The 24,130-nt window shown below is 48.4% G+C and overlaps 2 pseudogenes; both read left to right on the top strand.

The window, feature by feature from the left end:
* The first annotated feature begins 319 nt into the window (after positions 1 to 319).
* On the top strand, positions 320 to 2,686 carry LOC119186336 (recombining binding protein suppressor of hairless pseudogene; annotated as a pseudogene).
* A 6,784-nt stretch (positions 2,687 to 9,470) lies between these two features.
* LOC119185305 (recombining binding protein suppressor of hairless pseudogene) lies at positions 9,471 to 11,699 on the top strand (annotated as a pseudogene).
* The last annotated feature ends 12,431 nt before the right edge of the window (positions 11,700 to 24,130 follow it).

The raw sequence follows: 24,130 nt of genomic DNA on the forward strand, positions 1-24,130 counted from the left end.
GTTCACCGATCAATCTGAACCCAGGTTTGAATTTAATAAGGTCATCTGTTTCTGAAGACTTTCTTTCTAGATGATATTCAAAGCAGATATATGCACGTAAATTACGCACACTATGAATGCACGCACATGATATACGCACTAACACACAAATTATTACACTCACGCTACGAACGCGCAACCTTTGCGTGTGCATTTGTGTGCGTGTATAAACACAAATGCGAAATAAAAAAAATGTTCGGGAGAGGGGGGCGAGAACAGCAGCTTAATTTAAGAATGGGTAGCACTATTACTGCGTAGGAAACAAGCATATGCTAAAGATACTGCCACCCACGTAACGCAAAACATTTTCAGAAATATTTGCCTATGAAACGAAACTATGATCTGTCATCACTGAAGCTCGAATACTGATAAAAATGCACATACGATAAAGAGTGTACTTTCTCAAGAAAATCAAGTCGACGCTAGCGAATTGAGTAGAACCAACCACCGTAGTGTCCGGAACCTTCTTTCCATGCGCTAGTTTCTGATATGCACCGTTCTCCGTTGCGCATCGCCTGCATCCTTGGAAGAGCAATAACACTTCGCAGTACAACTATTCATATCAACACTACCACTGCCCCTAGTGGGTGCTGGCATGGCCGGCGACGATGACTACGGCCACGACAGCGCGCTGCTCATGGAGCTGGGTGGTCACCAGCCCGTTGGCATGTCAAGCCCAACCATGCGGTACCACAAGAGAGGCAACGCCTTCTCGGACCAGGAACCGAGCAAGCTGCTAGGCTTGGTCGCTAGGGATTCCGGTTCCCCGGTTGTGCCCAAGGGTTTACCCCACTTGCACCGTCAGGTGCCCCGGGCGCAGCTGCCCCCCAGTCCCATAGTGAGTGCCGTTGCTGCCGAGACGATGGGTGGCGGTGAGAGGCGGCTAACGCGCGACGCCATGGACCGCTACCTGCGCGAGCGCGGCGACATGGTGTTAGTCATCCTACACGCAAAGGTCGCCCTAAAGTCGTACAAAAATGAGAGGCGATTCATCTACCCGCCTGCGTGCGTTTACCTGCTGGGTGATGGCTGGCAATGCAAGTGCGACCAGCTCCTTCGCGCGGGCGAGAGCGAGCAGGGCACCCAGCTACGCGCCTTCGTCGGCATCGGCAACTCGGACCATGAAATGCAGCAGCTGGACTTTGACGGCAAGAATTAGTACGTCGCCAAGAAGCTGTTCGTCAGCGACTTGAACAAGCGCAATCACTTCATGCTGTCCGTCAAGTTCTTTCATGGAAACGGCGAGGAGGTGGGCGTATTTCTGAGCAACCGCATCAAGGTAATATCCAAGCCGACCACAAACAAGAACTCGCCGCACAACGCCGACGTCTGCATCGCCTCGGGCAGCTGCGTGGCGCTCTTCAACCGGCTGCGCTCGCAGACCAGGATCACGCACTACCTGCACGTCGACGATGGAAACTTTCATGGCAGCCCAAGCCAGTGGGGTGCCTTCTCCATGTACCTGCTGGACGACCGTGTGTCCGAAATTGAGGAGTTCCCAGTGCGCGACGGATACATCCACTACGGCTCCACTGTCATGCTGGTGTGCTCGGTGACCGGCATGACACTGCCGCAGCTCATCATCCGCAAGGTGGACAAGCACAACGTCTTCCTCGACGCCGACGAGCCGGTGTTGCAGCTGCGCAAGTGCGCCCTGTACTTGAAAGACACCGAGCGCTTGTACCTGTGCCTGTCTCAGGAGAAGATCACCCAGTTCCAGGCGACCCCGTGTAGCACGGACATCAACAAAGAGATTATCAATGACAGCGCCTTGTGGACCATAATTAGCACGGACAAGGCCGAGTACAGGTTTTATGAGGGTGCTGGACCCGTGGGCGGACCCGTGACGCCGGTGCCGGTGGTGAACAGCCTGCACTTGAACGGTGGTGGAGACGAGGCCATGTTCCAGATCTCGGGCGAGAACTTCGCGGCCAACCTGTGCGCCTGGTTTGGCAACGTCGAAGCCGAGACAATATACCAGCACGCCGAGTGCCTGCTCTGCGTGGTGCCCGACATCACGGCCTTCCGCGAGGGCTGGCAGTGGGTGCACCAGCTCACCGAGGTGCCCGTCTTCTTGGTGCGCTCCGATGGCGTAATTTACGCCACGGGACACACCTTCACCTACACGCCAGAGCCCGGACCGCGCCGCTGGGGAGCCAGTCCGTATCCAGCCCTGATGCATGAGGTCCTGAGGCCCACTAAGGCGCGCACTCAGGAACTGGTGCCCGAGGACCACGGCATAACAGCGCAGGATTATGAATACGCCACGAGTCCCTACCCGCCTTCTCAGGGCATGTCATAAAGGGCACCCACTTGTCGTATTTTTTGTTTGTGCCTCGTTAAACGGTGGCAGGACGTGCGTGGAACACAGAGGCAACATATCGTGCAGTTCTCTTCCCACTGGACGCAGCGTCCAGATTGACGCCATCCGTGAAACTAGAAAAGTACACTGGCGATTTGACTACTCCTTTCGGTGATCACTTTTTCACTTGGTCGATGCTACTGTTTTCTTGTACAAACACCTCTGTGCTGTTGTTTGCTTTGACGAGGGCCATCTTTTTTCACCTTAAGGATTTGTTGAAAAACAAAGGAAATGGTGCTTTGAGTCTTTCCTGATTTGTAGTAATAAACGTATCAGCTTACAGTTCTTTTCGCGTTTTTAATGTTTGGGCACAAATTGTGTGCATCTTTTGGGAAACATTTACATTTTCCCACTGTGATCGCTGATCAGCCCTCATATCTGTCTTTGCCAGGTGCAGATTTAGTTATTGCAAACGTGAACGTATGCGACCCTGTCAAGAAATGCCACGCCGCTACTTTTTAATTGGGAGGGACAATGTTTATCCTTTTGAATGGTTAACGCGCGGTAGACTTGGTTTCAACAAAGTTATACTATTGACCTTGCTACTTGTAAGGGGTAAGGTGATTTACACGCTTTCATCACTTTGTATTTGAAATTGTGTTTCAAACTCTGCGACTGTGCTTCCTCCTTTCCTTCCTTCGTGTTTCTGTCAATCGCTGAAGCGATAGCGGTTTTTCACCCTTTCCCTTTCTCTCTCCTCGTTAGGTCAAGCTACGAAATAGGCTTGCAAGGCGCAATAAAGCGTTTTTTTTTTCGTCCCAGCCACCATTTGTTTGTGTATGCTTGCCGAAGCTCGGCCGACGGCTATGTGATAAATCGTTTGCTAGAATTATGTCCGAGAAACATTTATTCAAAGACGACAGTCTTTTTTTGGTACCTTCGACGCAGAAATTTTGGTGTCTGTCTGTCTGTACATTTATCTGTTTGTCCACTCTTAACCGTACCGGGTACTCGTAACGGCACAAGTCATACCCCAAACGGCCGACCCCATCCGCAGCGGCCACCAATGTTGTTCAACGTTCAGCGTTCATACTTGTGCGATTGTCAATTAAAAAGCATTTATTGCGCATATTTGAGGCACCATAATAACACGTTTATATTCTGTATGTCCATCTTGTAAGAGGAAAGGCATACATAAGTAATTCGAAAGACCGTAGCGTTTATCACGATACGCTGACCATGCACCACTTTCATGAAAAGGCGAGTGTTTCCAACGCCTTGCTAAGATGACACGGTTGTGGCACCTACCCCTCGCCTTGCGTTCTACCCCTTATCACCTCTGAGACGAGCGCGCACGCCCGTCTCAGAGCACGCGCTTCGTTTTCCAAGAATACTGCCAGATAGAGCTCATGTCTCACGTGTGACATGACTTGATGCGCTCGTTCACCTCCGCTGCACGCTCGAGGCACTCTAACGCAGCGCCTCCAGAATACCATTGACCGATTTCTTGCGCAGAATATCAAATAAATGTTTTGTTCACTCTCTCCACACGCACGACTATCGTCTTTGGACATTTGCAGATTAACTTGCAGATACAGGGCCAATTTTTTTTTCGTGTATGCCTTGGCAGGTACAGCAAGCGAACACTACTTAGGAGTTTTTATTCAGGTACTTTTAAACATATGCGCAAAACAAAGATTATTGTGCCGACAGTTGCTTCATAAACACTCTCCTCGGGCTGTGTGGCTGTTCACTGAAAAGGTCCATCGTTTATTGAGTACGATAGCAAGCTTGAAGGTCACATTGAAATAGTGAGTTTTCTGCAATAAAGTACACCTTGCCTCCCAGGGGCACAGGCATGCCTGTCCCCATTCCTGTGGCGTAAATATATGCGGGTAAGACTCGAAAGGTGCCCCCGAGTTATGCCGAAATCGCTGTTCTGAAAATAATGGGTGCGACAAGATACATTGTGATGGAGCCTTTGTAACCTCTAAATATGTAATAATTATGTGCGATGTTTGGACAGAGGTAATTCTAAAATTGTTTTAATGGCACTGACTTACTGGCGATATAATGCAGAGTGATATTGAATTTTATGTCAGTTTCAGAACCCTTACATTAAGCCTTAGTTTGAATCAAGAGACAGATATATCAATCAATTTGTTTGATTAGCTTTAATGGATGTAGGGCGAGTACACCGCAGCATCTGTAGGCGTGTTGAAAGATACATAGCTGCACGAAAAACTTATCCTGAGAGCCACATCTCCCTCACAACTTGTAGCAGCTGTTCAGCGGTGTTTCTGAAACTGCTTTGAGCTCTTTCAGCTCAGAGTTTCTTCGCAGACTTAGTCATTTTCTTTTCACTCACTTGCCGCTGCATTGAACCACAGATACAAAAATGGTTATTGAAATGAGCTGTTTGTGTAGTTTGTGTTGTGTTGTTTGTGTTGTTCGTTCTTTTAAAAATATTTTTTATCAAATTTTCATTATGAACCGATCCCGTGAACTTCGGTTTAGTCGGCTTTGAAGGATTGCAGAATGCCTTGAGATGGTCTATCGCAACAATAATCCAGCGATTACCCGCTAGAGTTGATGGTAGTGGTCCGTAAATGTCAATGCCGATGCGATCAAAAGGTCGACTAGGGCAAGGAAGAGCTTGTGACGGGTAGACTTGCCTGGGAGGTAACTTTCGTCGTTGGCAGTGAGCACATTAGCGAATAAATTTCCGCACATAGGTATACATGCCACGCAAATAAAATTTGAGTCAAAGCCTAGCGTAGGTCTTGAAGAGGCGTGCGTGGGCGCACTGTGGGTCAGCGGGGAAAGCTTCGCAGATAACAGCTCGAAGATGGCGGGGTATCACAAGGAGACACTTGTGACTGTCGGTAAGGTAGCTGTGTCGATAAAGAAAACATCCCTTAGGCAAAAGTTGCTAGCCTGGCGGCGGAGAGCGCGAGACGGCGAAGGAGTGCGAGGATCAGAAAGAATGCTTATGAGGCCACTGATCTAGGGATCTTTTCGTTGTTCCACCGTCATGTTGTGCAAGGCGGATGACGCAAGTGCAGGCTCGAGGGAAGAAAGGCAAACACCTTCATCTGATATGGGTGAGCGAGAAAGGGCGTTGGCGTCCGTGTGCTTACGACCGGATTTGTAAATAACGTTGAAGTCGTACTTTTGAAGTTTGAGCGCCCAGCGAGCAAGTCATCTGAAAGGGTCCTTAGGTGTCTATAGCCAACAAAGGGCGTGGTGGTCAGTGACGACGTCGAATGCGTGACCATACAGGTAGGGGCGAAATTTTCAAAAGGCCCAAATAATAGCGAAACTGTCTTTCTCGGTCACAGAGTAGTTAGCCTCGGCTTTCGTCAAAGTTCATCTTCCGTATGTGACGACATATTCATCAAACCCTGCCTTTCGTTGCGCGAGCACAGCGCCAAGTCCATCACCACTGGCATCAATGTGAACCTCCGTGGGAGCGGCAGGATAGTAGTGGCGGAGGATAGGTGGTGAAGTTAGCCGGTGGCGTAATTTGGTGAACACATCGTCGCATGCTGGTGACCAGGCGGAAAGGTCCTTACTGACATGCTTTGGCCGCAAATAACACACACACACACACAAAGTGAAGAAACACTCAACGACAAGCACAAGTGGCTTGTCATTGAGTGTTTCTTTACCTTGTGTGTGTGTGTGTTATTTGCGGTTTTGCGGTCAAAGCATCTGAGTAAGCAAGTACCAACTACCAACAGTATTGTAAAGGTCCTTTTCGCCGCTAAAAAGGTCCGTAAGGGCGCACATATGGAAGCAAAGTTTCGAATAAAGCGTTGGAAGTATGATGACAAGCAGACAAAACTTTTAAATTCCTTTAGGTTCTTTGGTTTTGGAAAATCGGCGACTGCTCGAAGCTTGGCGGGGTCGGGAAGTAAGCCGTCCCGCGATACGACGTGGCCAAGAATGATGAGGTGCCGGGCACCAAAACGACACTTCTTGAGGTTGAGTTGAAGGCCGGCGTCGGCGGGGCGTGAGAGGACGTGCTCGAGATGATTTAAATGGGTGTCGAAATCGGTGGACAAGACTACTACGTCATCGAGGTAGCGTAAACATGTGTTCCACTTCAGGCCTCTTAAAATAATGTCCATCATTCTTTCAAAAGTGGCTGGAGCATTACAAAGGCCGAAAGGCGTAACGGTAAATTCGTAAAATCCATTGGGTGTGACAAATGCTGTTTTCGGTCGGTCAGATGCTTCTATAGGAACTTGCCAGTATCCAGAACGTAAATCCAGTGAAGAGAAGTATTCTGCTCCCTGCAAACAGTCAAGGGCGTCGTCTATTCGCGGTATCGGGTAAACTTCCTTAAGGGTGATCTTGTTTAAGCGTCGGTAGTCGACACATAACGGAATGGAGCCGTCCTTCTTCTTAACAAGAACGACCGGTGACTCGCAGGGACTGTTAGAAGGCTGTACAATACCCTACTGGAGCATGTCGGCAACCTGGTCGTCAATAACACGGCGCTCCGTTGCTAAAACTCGGTAGGGACGCCACCGTAGAGGCGTATGGCTTCCTCTGTTAATCTTGTGAGATTTGTTCGACGTGCGACTGAGGCCAGATGTGTGGCTGTTAAAAGAAGTGCGAAACTTTTGCAGCAGGTTGACGAACTGGTTTCGTTCTGAAGGAGACGTTGCGACATTGATGAAGCGGTGGAAAGTGTCAAGGAGTGACTGGTCAGCAACAGGGTTATAAATGAGTGCCCTGAGGTCCGTAGAAAGTAAACTAGATGGAGCGTTCAAAACGTGGCGGGCGTCGATGGGATGCACGTGACCGAGACATTCACCTTGAAATAAAAATAAAGGTCCTTCTAGTGTGCTGTAAACGAGCGTCTTCGTGACGCCATGGTTTAGAGTGAGGAGAGCAACGGGCAGTGAAGATTATTTGCATTAAAAGAACAGGGCGGAGGGCATAAATAGAACATCACCGCTGGAAATAGCGTCACACGACACAGTCACCAGCAAAAAAGAGCGCGGTGGTACGGGGGTGTCGTCAGAAACAGACAGTTTATAATACGGTAGGGAGGCTTCGACAGCGTTAACATCAGGAAGTGCAGACAGATCAAGTTCCGCGCGACAGCTATCAATGACGGCATTATTATTCGCATGGAAGTCCCTGCGAAGTATTATGCCATGGGAACACGAGGGCAGCACTATGAATTCGACGATATACACAATCACTTGGATGACAACTCGTGTGGTACAGGCTGCGAGAGGTGTTACGCTTTGTGCGTTAGCCATTCTAAGAGAGAGACCGGATAATGGCGTCAGAACTTTTCGGAGTTTGCGGCACAGGTGGACAGAAAGAACGGATACAGCGGCTCCGGTGTCGAGAAGTTTCATGACAACGATACTATCGACTGACACTCCAATGACATTAGCTGGACAGGGGCGAGAACTTGTGCATGGCGACGGGGACGCAGTTCGTGCTTCGGGAACTGCGGCCGTTAGTTTTCCTGATTAGTGGGTGCGGAACGGCGACGCATAGGGGAAGGCGAACTTCGACGTGGAGATGAGGAGCGGTGGGTGGGACCGAGTGGACGATCAGGTGGAAAGAAAGAGGAAGGAGGGCTTGGAGGCGCATAAGAAAACTGAGGGTCGAAAGAAGGCATTTGTTGAATAATTGGAGCAGCCTGGTGACGACGACAATAATGCGCCACGTGGACAACACCGCCACAAGCAAACATATCGGACAGTTGTCGTAGGTCCGCCATTGGTCGGAGTAGACGCCTAGTTGCGGCTTGGGGGCAGAAAACTGAGGCCGAAGTGGTATCGGCATAGGCAGTGGTGAATAGGTCGGTGGCGAAAAGGGTGGCGGCGAATACATAGGTGTTGGCTGGAACGCAGGCTATCGAGATCGAGCAATGGCCTCGGCGTACGTGAGAGGTGTGGTGACTGGTGGCGGTTCACGGGCAAGAGGAAGAGCTTGTGCGACCTGGTCCTGAATGAAGTCGCGGAGTGTAGACGTTAATTCACGTGGTTGATCTGGTACACAGGACATCAAAGAGAGTTGACAAGCGACCTTAGCGCGGATGAACTCTTGGATCTTTAAAAGAAGAAGGGCACGCATGTTCGTCTGCTATGCCAAGGGTGGATAGGCTGGACAAAGAGTCGTCGGGCATAGAGGGACCTCGGGTGGAAAGACGTTGCCTGCGCAACTGATCGAAACTCCGACATAACTCGGTCAGTTCTACGACAGTGCGAGTACTCTTTGAAAGCAACATTTGGAAAGCGTCGTCCTCAATGCCCTTTATGATCTGCTTGATCCTAAGCTTTTCGGACATCGACCTGTTGACTCACTTGCAAAGGTCCAGAACATCCTCAAAATAGCTTGTGAAAATCTCCCCAAGTTGCTGAGACCGAATAGGCAAGCGTTGTTCGGCACGGCGTTTGCGTACCTCAGGCCGTTCAAAAACTTGTGTGAGGCTCGTTTTGAAGACGGACCACGTTGGGAGTTCCATTTCGTGGTTTATGAACCAAAGCTTGGTCACGTTCTACAGGTAGAAGGAGACGTAGGCCAATTTGGCAGCGTTATTCCATTTGTTGTGAGCATTCGCTCGTACATAGAAGTTCAGTCATCAACATCCTTGTCTTCTGTGCCTGAGAAAATAGGGGGATCTCGGAGACGCAGAACCGGCGCAGAGGACAGTAGGCGGTGCCGGTCGAGGAGTTGGAGCGGCGCCTGCGTCGGTAGGCATAATGGACCGTAAAATGTGATTCCGAAGCTCCAGGGTGATCGGAACCCAGCAGACTCCACCACTTGTGACGGAGTTTCTTTGCAGAGCAGAACGCATTCGTCAGCGTATAGAACGCATTCGTCAGCGTCGTCGTTCGTCAGCGTATATATACACAGATATGATAGCGAAAATGTTCGGTGGGGGATGAATACAACTGCTTATTTTGACATGCGCGGAAAGCAAGCATATCCTATAAAGATACAATCCCACACGTAACGCAAAAAAATATCCTGAAACGCTTGCGCGTCATAAAAACTACAATCAGCGCTTACAAAAGGTCGAATACTGATAAGAATACTCACTTAATAAATAATGGTGTATTCACCGAAAACTATTAAGTAGTCGCGAGTGAATTGACGTGAGGTCCACCACCTTCTTTTCTGTGCGTTAGTTTCTGATGTGCGCCGTTCTCCGTCGTGCATCGTCTGCGTCCTTTAAAGAGCAACCCATCGGAGAGCAACTACTATAGTCTCCGCACGACGACGGCCTCTTCGTGGGTGCAGGCGAGGGCGGCTACGGTGACTACGGCCACGGCAGCGAGCCACAGTTATGGAGCTGGGGAGCGGCCAGCCCGTCGATGAGTCGAGCCCACCAACGCGCTACTACCAGAGTGGTGGTGGCCTGTCGGACAACGATCCGAGCGTGCTGCTCGGCTCGGTCGCCAACGGTCCTCGTCCCCTGCCAATGCCTCAGGGCTCACCCCACCTGGGTCTTCAGCCACCCCAGCTGTAGTTGCCCTCGAGTCCCATGGTGAGCCCCGTTGCCGCCACGACGGTGGCTGACAGCAAGAGGGAGCTGTCGCTCAACATCATAGTCATCCTGAACGCCATGGTCGTCCAAAAGTCGTACGGAAACAAGAAGCAGTTCATCTTCCCGCCTTCATGCGTGTACCTGCTGGGCGACGGTTGGCAGCGGAAGCGGGAGCAGCTGCTTCGTGCGGGCGAGAGCGAGCACGGCGCCTATCTGTGCGCCTTCATCGGCATCGGCAACTCGGACCAGGATAAGCAGCAGCTAGACTTTGGCGAACAGAACTACTGTGCCACCAGGACGCCGTTTTTCAGCAACTCGGACAAGCGCAAGCACTTCATGCTCTCCATCAACCTGTTTCATGACAATGGTGAGGATGTGGGCCTGTTCCAAAGCAAGCGCATCAAGCTAATCTTCATGCCAAGCAAGCCACTGAACACCGCCCACCTCTGCATCGCCTCAGGCACCCGGGTGGCGATCTTAAACCAGCTAGGCTCGCACACTGTGAACATGCGCTACCTGATCGTAGACAGCAAAAACTTCCACGGAAGCTCGAGCCAGTGGGGCGCCTTCACCATCCACCTGCTGGACGACAACCATAGTGAAGCCGAGGTGTTGACACCACGCGAAGGATACATCCACTACGGCTCTACTGTTAAGCTGGTGTGCTCGGTGACCGGTATGGCACAGCCACGGCTCGTCATCCTCAAGGTGGTCCAATAATGCCTTGCTCGACGCCGACGACCCAGTGTCGTAGCTGCGCAAGTGTGCCTTCTACATGAAAGACAGTGAGCGCATGTACCTGTGCATGTCGCCGGAGATCATCCAACTCCAGGAGACGCCATGTCTCTTGGATGCCAACAAGGACATCATCAACGATAGCGCTTTGTATACCTTCAGCAGCACGGACAAGGCCGAGTACACGTTTTGCGAGGGCGCCGGACCCGTGACGCAGGTGCCGGTCGTGAACAGCCTGTGCCTGAATGATGGAGACAAGGGCATGCTCAAGATCACAGGTGATAACTTCGCGGACAACCTGCGTGTCTGGTTCGGCAACGTCCAAGCTGAGACAATGTACCGGTGCATCGAGTGCCTGCTCTGCGTGGTGCCTGACATCTCGGCCTTCCGCGAGGGCTGGCAGTGGGGGCGTGAGCCCATCGAGGTGCTCCTCTTCCTGGTGCGCGAAGACGGTGTCATCTACGCAACGGGACACACGTTCCCCTACACGCCCGACCCTGCACCACGTTACTTGGGACCTAGTGCCTTGGTGCACGAGATCCCGATGCCTGCGAATGCGCGCAACCACTCTCCTGCACTCGAGGACCACGACGTAACGGCGCTTGGCTACGGAGACGCCATGGTCCACTACCCACACCACCAGGACACATTGTGAAGGGCACCCTGCTCTTTAACGTATTTTTATTTTTTAGGATCGTTTCGGAGTGACAGGACGTGCGTGGGTCAGACAGGCAGCCTGTTGTGCATATATCTTTCCGCGGGACCCATTCCGAACCCTGGCGCCAGCAGTGAAACGAGAGAAGTGCGGTGCAGTTTTGATTACCCCTTTTAGAGATAATCTTTTAAGTTGGTCGATGCTTTCCATATGTATCGATTTATGTGCCATTGTTTGCCTTACGAGGGCCAAGCTTTCCTTTTATTTGAAGGATTCGTGAAATGACAAAGAAAAGGGTGCTTTTGGGCCGCAGATCCAGCTTTCACGAAAATTGGCGTTTAGTTCGCCAGTCTTGCACCACGTGCCGGATGACATTTATTTTTTGGATCTCGGCCAATGTAATAAAATTGTCAGAGCAAGAAAAAAAGAAACAAAAGGAAAAAGTTGAAGATGTGGTCTGGTTTGCCGCCGTTCATTGTCAACGGTGACAGACGATGAACGGCGGGAAGTGGTAGCGTTAAATGGGGTAGTCGTTTCCCAATTGTATGGCAACGAATCGTTCTGCGCATCCAAAAAAATTAAAAAAAAGCACAGCCCGACTGCACTAAAATTTTCAAAAGGCAGCCAAAACGTATTCTTTCTTTTTTCTTCTTTCGAGCGACCGTGATAAGCCCAGCATTTGTCCGGTTCACGACGTAGAGACGCCATGATCATGCTGGCGTGGCGGCTGCGTAAACCAAAATTAAGAGCTGTGCCTAACTAAGCCAATGTAACCATAGGCAAGCCTTATGAAGCCATGTGAAGGAGTGTAAGACTTGAACCGCTACGGATAACTAAGCTGATGAAATCACACTAATAAACACTCTGCAAGCCGAGCTGAGATTCTTGTATGCCTGGTCATTCCGCGCGAGTTTTGATGTGCGGAGATTAGTCTACTAAGTTACGACAGAACCCAAGTATAGTGCTAATTCATTTATTTGCTAATCATGCTGAGGTCAGAATAGGGTGTCACCTAATTGAAATCAAGTGATAATATGCAAATTATGCCAATTTTTATTTATAGAAATAATTATGGTACTTTGTGATGTGATTGCGAAGCGATCTTCAAAGGAACCCGATCGATACCTAGCCAATACTTGTGAATCGCGATGTGATTCACGAGTATTCATGCTTAATACTTGAATTTGCTGGTGACATTTGCAATGTTGAGTTACTCGGGAAAACTGTTTCCAACACAATTACTGAGTTATACAGGGAAACCAAGACCATGTGTTCGAAAATTACTATGCAAAAAATAATGCTTAACAGCCTTGCAAGAAAACAGTGGTTTGCGATACCCATGGAGATACTATAAGTAGTAAAACAATACATCCATTTAGGAAGGGTCATGATGCAGACGCGAACTATGAAGATGAATTAACGAATCAAAATGTTGTGGTCTGGAATCGGCAGTTATTCTGAGATAATGATCGAATGGCAGTTTACCACTACCTTTCAAGAGAAAAGGTTCTAACAGCTGCACTTTACAGGTTCTTACTTATAATGGAATAAACATGAAGGTTTACGAAAAAGCGAAGAGCATTGAACCCAAATTTACAATGCCGCATGCCACAGCAATATATAGTATAGGTGTAACCTTACGATATAAGTGTTAAGGTTGTCGTAGTCGAAATTAGGAATTCAGCAAGAAGGCCAGGCAACTAAAGGGACATTAAAGGGACAGCATTACATTAAAGGACATGCTGGCCATTAAAGGGACAGCATGAAGTCTAACAGAAGGCAATCGTGAAAACGGGAGGCAGAAATTTAAATGGGTAGAATAGATTCACAAGTTTCGAGAGTTAACGTGGGCGCAATATGCATAAGACCGGGCTGATTTGAGAAACATGGGAGTGGCATGTACTCTACAATCAGCATATAGATGTTGCTAGTGATGGTAATGACGACGACCACCCATTTGTGAAACGAGAATGCACAATATTGATTACATGGTTGGTACACAGTTCCATATCTTTTTTCTTGTTAACCGTAGTGTTACTGTGACCAAAAGCATAGAAGAGGCCAATCAGGTTTTAGCCTTAGCGTTTTCGGTATGCGTAACATAGACTTAAGTTTCATTCATTCATTCATTCATTCATTCATTCATTCATTCATTCATTCATTCATTCATTCATTCATTCATTCATTCATTCATCTGAAATGCACTCGAGCGCCTTGGCATTTCAGAGAGTAGTCGAGCACATATGTGGAAAAATAAGAATACTAACGTTTCAGCGAACACATGAAATAATATATAAAGGTTGGCTGCCGGATATTGTACAACTTCAGCTCGTCAGCAGGTGTACGTAAAGAGGAAAGTTACCAGTAATACGAAAATTGAAAGGTATAGTTAACTAACTTACAAAAATTCACGAACTTGGCTTCTAACTGTTTGAACTATCACCACAATTTTCATTAGAAAACATTAGCCGTGGATTTCGCAAGGCAAATCCACCTGGAACAAATTCCTACGATACCACCAGCTTCAAAGTATTCATTTTAGAAAATCACACAGAAACGCATTGTCATTCCAATTTTTATTGGCAAGACGTCCTTTCGTGTATCGAGGCCTAAAATAAGTGAAGACATGGTTCAACATGGCTTCATACAGACCTCGAGCAGCTGATTGTCTTCACCTGTCAAAATAGTGGGAGACAAAAGAAAAAAAAAAGAAAAGGACGGTGCTATTGCAAAATGTTAGTCTGGTCTACGGCTTTCTGAACAAAACCACACGTAAGGCCACCTACACCTATAATCTCGTATAGCGACGCCACGACTGCCGGCACCAAGGGTCAAAGTTTTGGTCTATTCATTGAACTGGCACTCCGAGTACTGGCGATTCCGGGGGTTGAATGTTACCACTCCACGACCGCCTTCGTTATACCCTATTGCTTATTGCCAACTCAAATGAACATAAGAGGGTGCTGCGGAGTTGCAGCAGGGCGGATTCACGGAGGTCACCACGTCCGCAGTTGCTAACACAAATATTCAGTTTTCTGCAGTGTGATTGTAGTGTGCACTGCTTTGTAGAAGGAGAGCGGGTTGTTGACGCGGACCATCTTATTTTACTCGGCACCAGTGGTCTCGCAAGCGTGAGCGGCGTTCTTGAATTGGTCGCGTTGTATGTGTAATGCACATGACGCAGCGCGTCTCTGCGAAATTTGTTTACATACTTCGGGCGCCGCAGTGACATGTAGACACTGGATACAATGGTCATTTAATAGGTTCCAGCTAACAAGTTAACACTGGAGCCTTACCTGGAAAGAAGAAATCTGCTTCGCCGTTCGTCATCACTCCTCTCTCATGTGAAGGTGCGGTACTTCAGACATGCTGTGCGGCCTTTCATGACAAAGCCTCTCTAGTGCCGTAAATGCATGAAACTCGGACATGTGAGCCGTGTCTGCGAGAATTCGGTGGTATGCCACCGCTGCGCCGAGCCCCATGAAGCGGATAAGTGCGTCGCAACTGTCAAGAGAGAGAGAGAGAGAAATAAATAAAAGGAAGAGACAGGGAGGTTAACCTAGACGAACTGGTTTGCTACCTCTATGGGGGTGGGGAAAAGGATTGGAAAGAGGATAGAATTAGAGAGATGAAAAATAAATTAGGAAAAAAACACACGTGCACACATTCAGGGAGTTCCGATCACAGTCGTTTGGACAGGCCAGTTGAACGCAAGAAGCGCAGGAGTGCCTTCACAGCCTTCTTCTGCGACATAAAGTCCTGTCGGCAGCGCAGGATTCTTTCTTCCGAAAGAGGCTGGTTGTCCAGTTCATCTAGTGCATTGCAGAGTGACTGTCTCTGCGAGCAGTATTGTGGGCATTCACACAAAATGTGCCAAGTTGTTTCATCTCTGCCACAATGGTCGCATGCAGCAGTGTCAGCCATTCCTATGCGGAACGCGTACGCATTGGTAAATGCGACGCCCAACCATAATCTGCAAAGCATAGTAGCGTCTCGTCGGCGTAATTCCGGAGAAATTTGAAGGCTAAGGGTTGGGTTCAAAGTACCTAACCGTGCATGGATGAAATGTGACTCGTTCCATTGTGACGAGGTGCGCTTGCGAGCAAGCATGCGGAGTTTCCGTGCAGCGTCAGTTCTGGAAAGCGAAATTAATATTTCATCACTTTCAGTATATTGGGCAGAACGGGCAGCTCGATCGGCCCGTTCATTGCCAATTATTCCACAATAACTTGGGAGCCATTGATAGGCTATTTCATGTCCTTCCTCAATGAGTTGGTGAGTCTTTTCTGCAATCTCAAATACCAGCTGTTCGTACGGGCCGTGGCGTAAAGGTGATAGAAGGGATTACAGTTCCACCTTTGAGTCACTGAATATTGTCCATTTTTGTGGCTGTTGGTCGTTGATGCATTGCGATGCGGCACGAAGAGCTGTGAGCTCTGCTCCCGTTGATGTCGTAAGGTGGGAGGTCTTGAATTTTCTTGTCGTGTTTTTATCGGTATAACAAATGGTCCGTTTAACTCTTCTGTAAAACACAGCCGTCGGTGTATACGTGTATACAGCCTTGATACGTCTCGTATAACAAGAGCAGAGCAAGCTGTATAAGAGCTGCTGATGACATATCTGCTTTTTTTCTGGATGCCAGGTATAGTTAGCCTGATGTTAGCCTGAGTCAGGCACCAGAGAGGAGTCGAAGGCCTGGCGGCGGGTGTGGAGCATGTTGGCAAAGAATCGCGATGTATGGCGACCGTTTGGCAAAATGACGAACGTGGTCTGTCTGCTGGTAAAGAGGCTAGGTGGTGGCAGGGTGTCCGAGCAATATGCCTTATATGTGTCCTGAGTGCCTCAACGTCGATATGTGTCGTGATGAGGTAGTCACCGGCGATAGCTATAGTAGCCATTGTCGATGCACTACGAGCCAAGCCGAGGCAAATCCGGAGTGCCTGGGACTGAACACTCTGTAGCGTTCGAAGGCTTGTTTTTCTTGCATTGGTCAATGCCGTTAAACTGTACCGCAGAAAACCGAGAAAACGTACTCTGTACAGCTCTATCATAGCACTGGGAGGCATTCCCCAAGTCTTTCCTGCAAAGAACTTCAGTATATTACAGATGTCCATTAACCGTTTCTTCATGTACGAAACGTGATCGATCCATGAGAGATTCCTGTCAATTAGGACGCCCAAAAACTTGTGCGATCGAGCGTATGGTACAGTTTGACCATTGATGCTTATAGTGTACTTATCCATAAGCTTTCGTTTCAAGAAATGCTCTAATTGCAATGGATTCCATGAAGCCACATCGAAGGACTGCCCGCGGATTCAGAAGGAAATCACCATCTTGAAAGAGATGGTGCGCGATCACTCATCTCATCGAGAAGCCGCAGCTAAAGTCAGAAGGCGTCGTTCACGTCGACGTTGGTCTTCAAGGACGCCCGCTACCTCCTCGACACGTTTGCCAGATCCCTTATCAGTACCACCCCCTTTGCCTCCCAGACCACATGCCGTGGAAAAGGCTGTAAAGGACGAAACCTGTGAGCATACCCTAACTGCGACAGAGTGGCCTGCACTGCAAAGGGAAGCAGCATCAAGCGAACCGAAGGAGTTTCATGACGGCCAGTCCGCGATTCTGGTCCGAGATCTTTCCAACCAAGACAGGCAAGTGACTGCAATCGCGCAATCATTAATTGCCACGATTCGCACGCTACTGAGCAGCATACAATCTCCGTCTGCTAAGAGTGCACTGCAAATACTGGATGCACTGAATCCAGTTCTTGCTAACGTCGTATAAGCACAATGGCTCAACAAAATCTCATCTTCCGCACTGAAGTTAAAAGTGCGTCGATTTTTCAGTGGAATGCCAGAGGCATGAAGTCCCGTATCTCGGACTTTCGCCAATTTGTTCGGGCCAATCATTTCCCTACACTTGTCATATGTGAACCAAACGTATCAACGCCTTATAGATTGTCCGGTTATGAAACTTTTTGTTCAGCCGCTTGCGAAGAACGAAGCAAAGTAATTGTTTATATTCGCACAGACTTGACTTATCTTTCGCACACAATAAGTTCAAATGACGACAATCAGTACGTGTGTCTTCGTGTAAAGAAGAATGCAGTTTCGTTCACGCTTATTGGTGGATATATACCTCCTTCATCACGATTTGACTGCGACAGACTAAAAGACATTTTAATGAGGACCGATGGGCCTTGGATCATCATCGGTGACTTAAACGCCCATCACATGCTTTGGGGGAGCACTTGGATGAAAGCCAGGAGCCGGAACATTGTTACATTCGCTTCCGATCACGACCTTTCCATCATGAACGATGGTACCCCAACATATCTGCGGGGTCTCACGTATGGTAGTTGCCTTGACCTGACATTGGTGTCATGGTGCTTCTCTCACAAAGTTAAATGGTTTTGCGATATTGAGACTCATGGGAGTGATCACATACCCACCTACGTGACGATCGATGGTATTATAAAAATTTCTCTTCCGGTGTTGTAATTGGCGCTGACTAGTCGATGTTTACATCGCGTGTTCAGGACGCTTGCCAAGAAGGCCTCGCCTGCAGCCTGGAAAATACCATAGCGGAAGCTACGCAAGCGTCCAAATGTAAATTACGATTTTCGTCTAAAATAACACAGTTTGACATCGAACTGGAAAGATTACGAGCTATACGAAGGCATGCTGAACGACGATACAGACGCACAAGATCAATTTACGATCTGAGGGAAGCAAGACGGCTCCAGAAAAAGATTCAACGACGCATTTAAAAGCTGGAGAGCGAACGCTGGAAAGCATTCTGCGAATCTCTAGACCCTCATAAGCCGCTGTCATATATCTGGAGAACAGTTCGTGGTCTTCGCTCCTCTCCACAACAACGGCACCCTTTTAAAGCTTTGGCACCCCATCATGGAAAAACAGAACTCGAGGTGACTGAAGAATTTTGCACGAGAGTTGCCGGGAACATTATGAATGAGAGCATCGACGCCGTGATCGTTCCTGAGACGCGATTACCAGAAATGGACATTCTATTCACCATGGAAGAACTGGAAGGTGCGTTAGTCGCTTCTAAAGGCATGTCATCGCGAGGTCCTGATGGTATTACTTATAGTGCGTTAAGAAACCTTGGACAAAAAGCCAGAAAAGAACTTTTAACATGTTCCAACAACTCCTGGCTCAGCGGCAGTGTTCCCCGAGAATGGAAAATGAGTCGAATAATACCACTTTTGAAATCGGGAAAATCACCATCGGACTTGACAGCGTATCGCCCTATTGCCCTCGCAAGCTGCCTCGGAAAAGTGATGGAAAGAATGGTTCTATTTCGTCTCGAGTGGTACTTGAAACGATACACCAAATACCCTTCTTGCATGGCAGGCTTTCGTCGGGGCCGCTCCTCTATCGACTGTGTCCTTGACTTATCGACATTTGTTCAGCAAGAAAAAAGTCGCAAGCGCATATCAGTGGCACTCTTTCTTGACGTGAAGGGTGCATATGATAATGTAGCTCACGATGCCATTCTCACTTCTCTCGCAGCAACGGGCATTGGTGCACGAATGTTTCAATGGATGAAATATTATATAACTGTCAGGGGTTTCTTTGTGCAAACATATGAGGGTACAACTGGTGAACATTACACCTACTGCGGAGTACCTCAAGGAGGTGTGTTAAGCCCCACATTGTTCAATGTTGCCCTCATTGGTCTGGTGAAGGTTCTGCCAAAGTCGGTGTGCCTATTCATATACGCCGATGATATTTGCCTCTGGAATGCTGCAGTTACTCGCCCTCAGGTGCGTGCACGAATACAGCGGGCAGCAACCCTCACAACAGCCTACTTTCAGAAACAAGGCCCAACTATATCAACTGTGAAGTGCGCCTTGATGCCGTTTACACGCAAACCAATGACAGCATACCCTGTTTACATCAATGGGCAGAGTGTCAAATATGCACGGACGCATTGTTTCCTGGGCATAATAATCAACAGAAGTCTTTCGTGGAGCGCGCATTGTGCGTACTTGAAGAAGAGACTGCTATCTATTGTGCATATAATGAAATTCATGTGCGGGAAAGCATGAGGAACTTCTGTGGCCTCCATGCTACAGATGTACAGGGCCCTATTTCTGGGTCTATTGCACTACAGCTTGCCGGTACTGACTAACACTTGCAAATCCAATACTCATTCATTGGAGAGTTTGCAGGGTCAGGCACTGCGTATCTGCCTAGGACTGCCCCATGCGCTTCTACTTATGCCACAATCATGCTTTCCAAAGACCATCCGGTGAGGACATATAGAGTTGTGGATTACCTCAGAGCGCACATTCGACATGCTAGCCGTGTCCCCGACCACCACTTGGCCCTTCTACCCTCCGGAAGACCGCGTGCTACGTTTTCAGACATCATAGCCAAGCACCTAAACAGCATTCCATCAGGATATACGCCAGCTGCGAGAATGGCATGTCCTTTGTGGTGCCTCGACCAGCCGCAATTACGTCTAGAAATTCCGGGAATCAAAAAGAAAAGCAATCACTCCAGAGTAGCATTGAAGCAAGCAACACTGCTATTATTACATGAGTTGTACTTAGACCGAACGCAGATATACACTGATGGGTCCGTCTCGTCCAGCAGCTCATCAGGTGCCGCTGTAATTACAGCTGCAGTAATGGCAATCAAGTTTAAGTTGTCGCATATGACTACATCTATGGCATCAGAGCTTGCTGCTATAAGGGCTGCCTTACAATATCTCGTCCAAAAACGTCCAGGAAAATGGGTCATATTTTGTGATTCGAAGGCAGCGCTTCAGAGTTTGCAGAGTGCCATGCGTAGGAGGAGTCATGAACAATTGGTACAAGAAATAAGACATTGCCATCATGAAGCTCTAGCACGAGGGCATGATATTATATATCAATGGCTGCCTGGACATATCGGTATTACCGGAAATCAATTAGCCGATGATGCAGCCCGCTTAGCCCATGAAGGAACCCGTGTAGTTCCGATTCCTCTATCAAGGAATGATGCAGCAAGACAACTTTACCTGCTGGCTCGAGATCTCACACGCACGTTCTGGTCGTCTATCAGCTTCCAAAGGTGTCAGTTTTATGAACTGGATCCTTCGCTCAAGCTAAAGCTACCATCACAAGTTTCCCGCTCCGATGCGACACTGTTATGCCGCCTTTGGTTGAGTGTTGCATTTACAAAGGCGTACTCCTTTCGCATTGGTATGGCAGACACTCCTACATGCGACTACTGCGGAGCTGAAGAGACCATCGAACACGTCCTGTGCAGCTGCGCTTGCTACGACGCACAGCGATGCCAGCTCTGGATGGTTTTGAATCAACTTGACTCCGGACCATTTCGTGTGCAGAAGATACTAGGACCTTGGGCATCTGCCTCAGTTGCGCAGAAAGCGACTAAAGCACTGCTACATTACTTAAAGTCAACAAACCTGAGCGACCGCCTGTAGACTGTGTGTGCTCCCCGAGTGTGCTCGTGATGGTGTGTACCTTATCGTCTCTCTGCAACCTCTTTTCTCCCCTGCATTCCTTCCCCAGTGCAGGGTAGCAAACCGGATGAGCGCCTGGTTAACCTCCCTGCCTTTCTTTGCATCTTTATCTCTCTCTCTCTCGATCTGTTTACCTTAAGGGAGAGACAGAGCGTGTGAAGTTTATTATAACAAAAAAGCTGAGAGAGCCACAAACAAAGTAAGGACACTGGGGGTATCAGCTTCGGCACTGTGTTTTTCCCGCGTGAACGTGACTTTGACTAATGATGCGTTGCTTAAGCCACATATGAATCTAAGAAAGCATACGCGAAAGTACATGTGTGGTGGAGCCCCAAACCATACTTCTCTCCACCCCCCTCCCTTTTACAGAAGAAAAAAAAGTTACTATACATTAGGGTGCTCTTTAGTACATGTTCGCCGCGTTCCCACTCGCTATCACCGACGTGCCTGTGGAGCGAAGCAGTAATCCTTGCATTGCTTCCCTTTTGGACTTCAAGAGACCCACAACCAATATTTATGGTACCCGTTTTCTTGAGTGCAACAAAAAGCTTACCTGTTTGAGCTTGTACACATGGAGTGGTAACGCGGAAAACGCCGTAGAACATTTATAATCGGAATTTTTCGATTTGCGGCAATTATGCAGTTTTAAGAAGACATGCTGCAAACAGTGGATGCGATCGTGAGAGCGATTAGCGCCAGTGTAACGCCAGCAGTGATGAAAAGTGAACCCCTAACTACAGACACGTAATGTTGTGTTTGTCAAGCCGGCAGTTTTACGATCACTGCTTTCTAGCGTGCTAAATTATTTTAGAGGAGTAACAGCCCTTTCCCGCGGTTTCTTATGCAAGTACTTTTGGCCTTGCACAGGTTGTTTTTTCGACTTAAGGCAAGTTGAGCTAAGCCAAGTCTTTGAAAGCGAAACGACGCATTTACTCGTGATCGACAATTCACGCATGGTACTTTATGTGCTGCCATTGTTGGACGGCTTCGTCATCACTTGACAACCTGAGCGGGTTAAAGGAACGAACTTTGGCTCACATGCATGCACGAAATTTGGACCCCCATCAAGTAGTGCCAGAGCGACATGCCTCGATGGACTACAGCGGTAGCAACGAATCTGACGGACCACCACTATCGCCACCACCAGCATCACGCATGAGTGATAGCAATTCTCGATAGAGCAGTTGGTCGATGTCATTTCGCGTGCCGCAGCGATCGCATTCACAAGCCCGCGTGCTTCGTCCAACGCGCCCGACGCGACAGGAATAGAGCTACTCTGAAAATGCCGTGCAGCCACACGCATGCGTAGCTGCACTTGTTTCCCTGCAGAGGCCTCAAAAGCCAAGGTTTCTAGAACTAGGTAAGTTGCAAAACTCCCCGCGTCAGACGTCCTGTCACACGGTGCCAAGACAACTTTCGTTTTAGTGGCGCTGGTGACGCAACAAGCTTCCGCTAGCAGATGAAAACGCGCAGTCGTCGCGGCAAGACACTGTGACGGCCGTCCTGAAAGAGCTTTGCCAGCAGTATATTATCGGGATTTCTTGTTGTGCTGCCGCATAAACGTAATACTGCGTAATATTTAGCGGTGTAAGGCAAATACAGTATAATAATGGCTTTCTGAACTGCCCACTTTAAATGATGCTTGATAGCATAACATACGAGTCAGTCCATTTGTTGCTAGTTGGTGTATGTTCACAATTATTTTTAGGCGCGAAAAACCCAATTACAATGTCATGTATCCTTTCTTGTGGCTGTGTTTTTCGTGCCTTAAAATAAATTGCAACAATGTGGCGCAATCCCGTGACTTTTGTCTGGTTCTGTAGTCAGCTTTTTTTTTTCATGTCACCATCACATTGTTTAGCAACTGAGGCTATCAAAAACTCCGCGTACGGCGCTTTTTTTAAGCATGTCTTCCCTCTGCTTCTTCTTGAGCTACTCTAATGAAAGCTGTTAACACAGCTGAAGCCAAAGCTTAGAGCAGGGACCGCACTTTGGGGTATCGGCGAGCACTTCGTGGTCATTAGTCATGAGGCTGCCTGCTGACGCATTGGGACAACACGAACACACTTTCAGCTTCTCTATGTCTTCCAGAAGTTCGACCAATCGGGTGATGTATCTGCATTGCCGGGCGACTTGGTTAAGCGATGGTGACGGCTACTAATGATGACTGTCATGTCGTTTGCGACGACTACGCATTTCTCCACAAATAGCGCTCTTTTTTCTTCTTTGAGTACAAGAAAAGCGACAAGAAGCCTTCTCTCGCTATTCTCAACAACTTTCTGCTAGCATGCAAACAAACGTTTTCTGTGTCTTGAAGCGAAATTATGAATCCACTCATTGACGTCATGTCGGAACTTGTTGCACCGTTTTCGAGCTTAGTGCTCGGAGATAGTCGGAGGTGCAAAGTTCCTTTTTGCCGATGATACTCAGGAAAGTACGTACCTTACTCCTATCGGACAGCTTTCGCTTCTCCGTCGCGGATGTTGAAAGGTAAGCGGGCAAATTTGGTATATCCGTGGAACGCATCTTCTGATGGGGTCCCACTTTCCTCTGGTGGTTTGTACCTTCTTACTATCGATGACGTGAGTGATAGTCTTGAGGGTGTCCTCCTCATGAAAGTGCATATCACACACACGTGATGTGCTGGGCAGTTTCTTATCCACGCGAGCAATAGCGTGCTCCCATGCCTCTCGCTGTTCAGGTACACGCGAGGCAGAAAAAAAACGTCGTGGGGTCTCTCATTCCCTGAAGCCACTTTTACAGCTAGGAACGCAACATGTGGGCATGATGAAAACACGCGACACATACAAAGCAGAACAGGGCACGCTGAAGCACAAAACAGTTCACGCAAAAAGAAGCCTCCACGACTAGCGACGTGCGGCAACACGCACAGCCGACAGAGGTTACGTGAGTGACACGAGTGAGCATGCAGTGAGTGAATCCAGATGCGACAGCAGCACCGAATTTGTCGCTGGAAGCAGCGGTGCCGCACAACACCGCTCAGTTTTGCAACTTACCTAGTTCTAGAAACGTTGACGAAAGCAGCGGCAACTTTCATGCTCTAATTCTTCTACGTAGTAAAGTGCATAGAAACAAACGAAATTTGTCATAACACACATATTCAAAACTAAAGCTGTTGTTATGGTGTGCTTTAGTAATCACAGCAAAGTTATTAGGACTTCATATTTGTGGTTCATGGATCTTGCGCTAGGGGCGCGACATGCCGGTTTTGGTTACTTTTAAACGCGATTCAAAAATACAAATCCTACTCAGCTCACGAAAAGTGTGCCGTCACCCGTCACCCTAATTCACGCTCTTTTCCTTTCCACCGGAATCTATTCAACCGTTCTGGCCAGTTGTGTGTCCCTTTAAACATGAC

The sequence above is a fragment of the Rhipicephalus microplus genome, chromosome 7, assembly GCF_043290135.1.
Source record: "Rhipicephalus microplus isolate Deutch F79 chromosome 7, USDA_Rmic, whole genome shotgun sequence".
Classification (NCBI taxonomy): domain Eukaryota; kingdom Metazoa; phylum Arthropoda; class Arachnida; order Ixodida; family Ixodidae; genus Rhipicephalus; species Rhipicephalus microplus.